Source organism: Rousettus aegyptiacus, unplaced genomic scaffold (genome assembly GCF_014176215.1).
Source record: "Rousettus aegyptiacus isolate mRouAeg1 unplaced genomic scaffold, mRouAeg1.p scaffold_m13_p_2, whole genome shotgun sequence".
In the NCBI taxonomy this organism is placed as follows: Eukaryota; Metazoa; Chordata; class Mammalia; order Chiroptera; family Pteropodidae; genus Rousettus; species Rousettus aegyptiacus.
This window is the reverse complement of record NW_023416295.1, coordinates 140,287,157-140,294,591: the sequence shown is the minus strand read 5'-3', so window position 1 is coordinate 140,294,591 and position 7,435 is coordinate 140,287,157. Positions and strand designations below refer to the sequence as shown.

Below are 7,435 nucleotides of genomic sequence, written 5' to 3'. Positions count from 1 at the left end.
CTTTAATAAATGCTGTCTACTAGTTTTGTGAGCAATGTACTGTACAGTGGGCTAAAAATTACTTATATGGCATAAGTTACAGTTTGAGCCTATGGTCCACTTCCTGTAAGATTCAGGCAAATACAAATTGCATGTCATTTTGGGTAGTAGCCTGATATAAGAGGAAAATAGGAACCTTCTGAAACCTTTCTCTTCTTTTAGAGGAAGAGTGAAGGACAAGTTTAGTTCAAGGAAAGGGGCTAGAGTGAAAAAGAAGGATAACAATGCCTAGTACTCAAAATACTCTACTGGCCACAATCTCTGACTGTAATGCAGTCAGAGATTAATAAAACTATAACTTAAAATTTATTTCGTAATATAAAGGTGCACCATTAATCCATGAGACCAAGAAGAAATCATGATAAATATTAAGAACTGAGTGATAATGAAAATACCAAATATCAAAACTTCGGGGATGCAGGGAAAATTTTTTAGTTTTAAATGTTTGTATTAGGAAATAAGAAAGCTGGAAATTTATAAGCTTAGAGAGTTAAACAAAAAGAATAAACAAAAGTAGAAGAACAGAAATAAGAGCAGAAAATCATAAACTAGAAGCCAAGACACAATAAATATTATCTGTAGAGCCAAAAAATTGATTATTTGCGACTAATAAAATAGACAAAGCTTTGGTGAGAATGATGAAAAAAAAAGGAGAGAGAGAGAGGAAAGCCACACATAACTAATAGTAGAATTAAAAAAAGGAGGAAGGCAATAGCAAATTTGGCAAATATTTAAATCATAATTAAATAGTATTTATACAAATAAGTGTGCTAAAACATTTGAAAATTTAGATCAAAATGCCAAATTTTTAAGAAAAAATATAACTTACCAAAATTTACTGTAGAAGAAATAAAAAGCCTAAATAGTTCTATCATCAGTAAAGTGTTTCAATCATAAATTTAAAATATTCCCACAAAAAAATATTAGACCCTTAAGATTTTATATGTGAGTTACATTGACCTTTAAGAAAGAGATTATTGCAACTATATGAGCTCTTTCAAATAACAAAAAAGAGAGAAAGCTCCCTGTGGTGAAGTTGTCAACTGTATATTTAAAATCTTCCTCCCCTTCTTCCAAGAGGGGGGCATGTAGCTGCACAACCAGAGCCTATGTTTTTTCCTCTGTTGTAGTTAGATATGGTTATGTGAATAAGTTCTCCCCAACTGAATGTGAGCAGACATTAAAAGTACAATGTCTTGTGCTTGCTTTGGCATCACATGTACTACAATTGGAATGATACAGAAAAGATTAGCATGGCCTCTGCACAGGGATAACACGCAAATTTATGAAGCATTCCATTTTTTGTGCAGTGCCCCAGCTTTCTCACACCGTTTGCTGATTAGCTCAGAAGAAACAATGAGTCAAAGCATAATGTATGGTGTGCATAGCAAAAGTATGACTTTTCACCCTATTAAAAAAAGTGCAATGTCTTTCTCTTCATAGAGCATGTGTGCCCACGTCACTCTTATTATTTCCTGCTTGCTGAAACATGGACATAGCTGCAAATCTTGTTTCAATCATGCAAATGGAACAAAATCTTTGATGGTGACTTAGCCTCAAATTGGAAGGAACCAGGCTTCCTGAATGACAGTGAAGATTAGACTCGTCTGGCAATTTGGAACACCCATCCTTGACTTTTACATATTAAGTGGAAAACTATCAAAATATAAAACTGTGCATCGAGTCACTTTTTCAAAAATGGAAAAGATAAGCCATAAATTGAGAGAAGATATTTTTCACACATATAATCTATAGAGATTAGTATTAAAACAAATTTTAAAATTTGATGAATCATTAAGAAAAAGATTTTTTAAAAATGGACTTAAGCTATAAATTGTCATTAACATTGATGGGGTTCAGGACATGCTACCCTCAAATATAGCACCTTAGCATTTTGAATATTTTCACCTGAAGGGGTTAGAGGAAAAAAGGCAGAAGCGGAAAAATCACTCTGACCTCCTCCCCTCCCCTTGCTCTTCTTCCCTGAAACAGGTCAAAAACTTTTCAGTCAAAGGTATCCTCCTTTTACCCAGAGGAAAGGAGCATCCTTATCTCCAAAGACAAAGGGAGCCAAGAAGAATCTTAACAAACAGATCTTGCTAAGTGTCCCCAGTTTACTACAATTACCTCATACTTCTTAACTGACTACTGTATTCTTCCTAGCATAAAAATACACGGGTCTAACTCTGTGTGTGTGTGTGTGTGTGTGTGTGTGTGTGTGTGTGTGTGTGTGTGTGTGTGGCGGGGTGGGGGGGGGGGAGGTTAATTTCCCTAAGAAGGCTCCAAGGCTCCCTTGACACATAAAACTTATATTAAGTAAATTTATATGCTTTTCTCCTGTTAATATATTTTCAGAAGTTTAATTATCAGACTCAGCCAGGCACCCTAAAAAGTTAAGGAAAACTTTTTCCTCTCCTACACTAGTCCATTATTATATATACTTATATATACTGCTGACAACAATTCAACAAAATATATATTGAATATCTACAATGTATTAGGCAATACTCAGGGTGCTGGGAATACAAAGATCTTATACTTGTGAAATTTAAATTCTTGTAGGTACGCAACTCACAAAAGTGAAAAATGCAAACAACCAATAAACATGAAAAGATTCTCATTGATTTTCAGGAAGATGTGAAATCAAAGTACAGTCAGATGCAATTTTAAAACCATCATTGAAAAAATTTTTGAGTTGAAAAATATCAGATCGGTGGGGAGGATTTTGAAACAACAGGAACTACTATGTGTGGGGCACATGATGGGGACTATAAATCACTAAAGTAATATCGAAAGGCATATCGATAATATATAATAAATTTGAAGATGCATTTATCCTATATTTGCATTTTCCTCTCTAGGTATACAACGTTTTGTGTAAGGTTACATACATGTATTGTAAATTGTACAACTATGTAATGGAATGATAGAACATCATATGCGGTATAGTGCTTAATTGTGGAATGAAGGGTGGGGAAGCATATAAACCAGGGATTAAAATGCACTGGTAACAATTTATTTTTTAGCTGGATAGTGGGTATTTCTGTACCTGCTGAGCTATTCTTTACATATTCTATATATATTCTTTGCATGTGTTGAACATTGAAAAAATTGAGCATACTCCAAATCCAATCAAGATCAGAAAGACATGATTGGAATGTTATATTACTAAAAGGCAGAGGTCTAATGAATGGTATTTCATTTTCTCAACAAAAAGAATATTTTAAACAGACTTGAGCTGATACGTAGAGCATCTATAAAAGGAAAACAGCAGAACAAGAAATTGTTCTCATCGAATCTGGAAAGCAGGAGAGAGGATTCCATATCTATTTGACTTGATTGTGTACCAGGCAATGAGCCTTCAGAGTAACATCTGGCATGCTCATTGATAGTAATATTTGCCACCGCAAAGTAACAAATATAAAAGCAGAAATCTTTCTTTATAGCTCAGAGGCACCATAGGGCTAGGATCTTGTCTGTTTTGTTCACCTTTGTATCCTCAGCACACAGCACCAAGATTGACACATAACGAATGAACACTGATTCTTAAAAAAATGAATAAACGAATCTTTTAAGTTGGTTCAATAAACTTTGGGTATATTTAACATTTTAATTTCTAAACTAAAGACCAAGCCTTGGAATAGATGACCCTGCCAAGACAGCATGAGAAGCCTGTGGATAGGCCGCCTTGCCTTAAACTGTGACTCTTTGGCATAAGGATTATTTTGAGCTGAAGGCACTTGAAAAATAGCAAATGCAGGAAGAGTCTTTCTCCAAACTCCTCTTATCTGTCTCAAGACGGATCCAGTAAAATAACTCAATTGTTATAAATCACCTCCCCAGGGGTTTCATCAACCAGGTAAGATTGACTAATTACAGAAGAGGAGACTAGAAGTCTAGAAGATACCATACCCTGATATACTTCCTTACAAACTATCATATCTTCCATCTATTCCTCTAAAGGCTCATTCATCCTTTTTCAAAATCATTTACTCTCCCGTAAGAGGCCTAATCCTCCTTTCCCTTCCCCTACGGAGACGATATATTGAAGAAGGGCCTGGTTGGGACCCCCATAGTAGAGGTCTCACAGCATCCCCGGCTTCACTTTTCCTTGCTCTATAGCTTAACAATAGATTGTCTCTAGCGGCTTGACCCAGGGCTTGCAATGTCCCCTGCCATGGAATGTTCCCCTGTCTTCATGCTTACTGATCACAATCCTCCTGGTCTAGCATTCTTTCCAGACTACTCCCATCTTTGTTCCTGGGTTGTTAATGCCACTGGGGGACCATGTTGCCAGAAAAATGGCTATGTGAAGCACAACAGACTCTCCCCCAACTACCTCTACCCTCACCTGGCATCTGGAACCTTCATGCAGTTTCTGGAATAATGCCCAGATTTTTCCTTAAATACCCTAAGACAGACTGAGAAGGCAAGGCAGTTTTGAAGGTGTTAACCTGCTACCTTCTCAGATCACCTGTGCTCATAATAAAAGCTTATTCTAAGGATCCCAACTCCTGCATCAGTCTATAGGCTGAGCGGCAAAGACAGCACAAGCCCCAGACTCAGTTGTCCTCTGGTTTTAATATAATCTCTGAAATTTCACTACTTTTGGGCATATTCACTTTTTATACCTGTGATGCCCCTATGCTCGTAATATTAAAAATTAATAAATTTGTAAAAGAAAAACTAATTGAAAACAGACTCACCAATACAGAGGACAGTCTAGTGACTGCCAGAGGGGCTGGGAGAAAGGAGCAAAGGGTTAAAGTAACACAAATTAATAGTTGAGAGATGGTCATGGGGATGGGGAGTATGGTGTAAGTAATGCAGTCAGCAGTAATGTAATGTCTGTGTGTAGAGCCAAAAGGAAAACAGAGTAATAAGGGGGATCATTTTATAAACTATATAAATATCTAACCAGTGTACTATATTCTTGAAACTGATAATAAAATAAAATGCATTAAAAATTAAAAACTATGTATACCTTTTCTCTAATTAATCTGCCTGTTGTTGGTTTATTTCATAGACCCAGCTATCGAAGCTAGAAGGGTGGAGAGAAAGTCCTTCTTCCTGTACCCTCTTCAGGCAAAATGTCATTTTTGTCACTTTTCTCCCTCCTTTTTTCCTTCTGTTCCTCCTCTCTCTTTTCTCTCTTCCTCTTCCCCTCCAACCCAGTGTATTCTTTAAACTCTAACACTTTTGACTAATCATTCCTAAATGCAAAGGAGAATTTTGAAAGAGGAAACTATTGTAATCCATTTCCTAAACCATTCATTGATTTAATTTTATATCTGATAAAGATTTCAATGTTCAGTAGTTAAAACAGTTCATTGCTTAATTTTATGACCTGCCTAAATGTTCCAAAAAGTTTGGCTATTAATGAATGAGTCTTTACAAATATTTACTCTGCATCTGTGTTTCTGGTAGAATGCCAATGAGATGCTCATGGTAATGCAGAAAGCATTAGAGGCCTTCTGGGTTAAGATGGTGGACAGAACACAACAATTAAATTTGGTTCCCTCCCTAAAACTATAATAGTGGGATTAAAAAAGAAGAAGAAGAAGCAGAAGCAGAAGCAGAAGCAGAAGCAGAAGCAGAAGCAGAAGAAGAAGAAGAAGAAGAAGAGGAAGAGGAGGAGTAGAGATAGAGAGTAGTATAGGCTTCGAGTAAGAGATGAGAAAGGAAGAAGACATAAGAAAGAATAAGATAGAATAATACTACAGATACGAAGAATACTAACAGACGACGACGACATGAAGGTACAAAGATGGGAAGAACAACAACAATAAGCCTTTGGAAGCTGGAAAGCAAACTGATTGAAAACTAACTTAGAAGAACTGAAAAAGCTGAATTCTATGGCAAAAGTATAGAAAATTGAAAAAAGACAATTATATTGCAGGATCACTCACGGACTCAAATTTTTCCCCCATCCTCTCCCTGGCTCCATTGTACTGGATGACTATCTCTCCCTGACTCCAGTAGAAGTTGGAGTCTCTAGGGAGGATAAACATTAAAGTCTCTGGATTTGGGGACAGCGGGCACCGTTGAGAGTATTGAAACCATTCAAAAATGGATGTTTACATGATCACATGCATCCTGCACGCTAAAGCTCCACCTCCTGCTCCATAGCCCTCATCAACCATTCAGTTCCCAAATCACAACAGCCAGATCTTTACTCTCTAGACAGGAGATTGGCAAACTTTTTCCTAGGGAAGTCTGTGCAACCCAAGTGAGAGGAAGTAGATAAATTGACATTTGAGATTGCCCAACAAATAAGTTGCCCTACAGTAACCTCAAAATACACAAGAGCTCTCCTTGTACACAGAACTTCCAATCAGCTCTTAATCATGAACAGAAAACCAAAGATCACCAGAACTCTAAAGAATATCTCTGTCATGCAAGATAAAGCTAAACAAGCAGAGAAAGCACCTTAGAGAAAGAAAACTTTACATGTTTGTTTAGTCAAAGCTTCCCAGAAGAGACCACCAAAGAAATCTGTTATGATTACAAAAATAAACACCAAACTTAGTTTATTAGAAATGTGCCAGGCAAGGGAGACACTGGCCAGATGAAGTCAGTCAAATGGATTCTGAGAAGCTTGGCCACTTGAGTTTTATAAAGTTTCATTGGGGAGGAGTTAGTCAAAGAATGGTTTCAGGGCGGAAGTTGGCCAGGGTGGGGGAGGGGCAGGAAGGAAGGGGAGGGCTAGAACAGGAAAGAACTGGTCAGATTTTGCAAGTGAGCTGAGTTGCTAAGGGCTTTGATAGGCGAGGCAATGCAGTTGTGAAAAAGTCTGCGGTTTTATCTTTCCTGAACGCAGAGTACAAGCTGAGCTGTTGCTGAAATTGTTTGTCTGTTTTGAAAATTGTGGTTTCTAGGCAGTTTTTCTGTTTTTTGAGTTCTGGTTCTTGCAGTTTTCCATTTCTCAGTCCTGAGAGTGGTAAGAGAAGACAGTGCATCCTTAAAACAAAATAGGGCACTATTTTCAAAAAAAGGAACATTGATAGAACAAAGAAGAGCTTTTGGAAGTTAAAAATGTGATAAGAAATGAAAACTTAATAAAGAATTGAAAAATAAAACTGAAGAAATTATAGAGGGAGAATAGCAAAAAGATAAGGAGATATGGAAATAGAAAAAAAATAAATTAAATCAGTCTGTGCAGTCTGGCAGTCAAATAATAAAAATTTCAGAAAGAAAAAACAAGAGAAGAAATTTTTTTAAAAATGAAATAATTCAAGGAAAGTTTCCAGAACTGAAGAACATAAATTTCCAAATTGAAAGAGCTTATCATAATAGATTAAAATTTTTCTACACCAAATCATTTAATCGTGAAATTTAAAACATTTCGGACAAAAGAGGAGATTCTCAGGCTTCCAGAAAAAGAGATGAGAAAGAA

At 36.5% G+C, this 7,435-nt stretch overlaps 1 non-coding gene across 1 annotated transcript; it reads left to right on the top strand.

Annotated features, from left to right (window-relative positions):
- The first annotated feature begins 1,237 nt into the window (after positions 1-1,237).
- Positions 1,238-1,344, top strand: LOC118614451. Its single transcript, XR_004956054.1, has one exon. It is a non-coding gene; the product is annotated as a U6 spliceosomal RNA (small nuclear RNA).
- Positions 1,345-7,435: the final 6,091 nt, after the last annotated feature.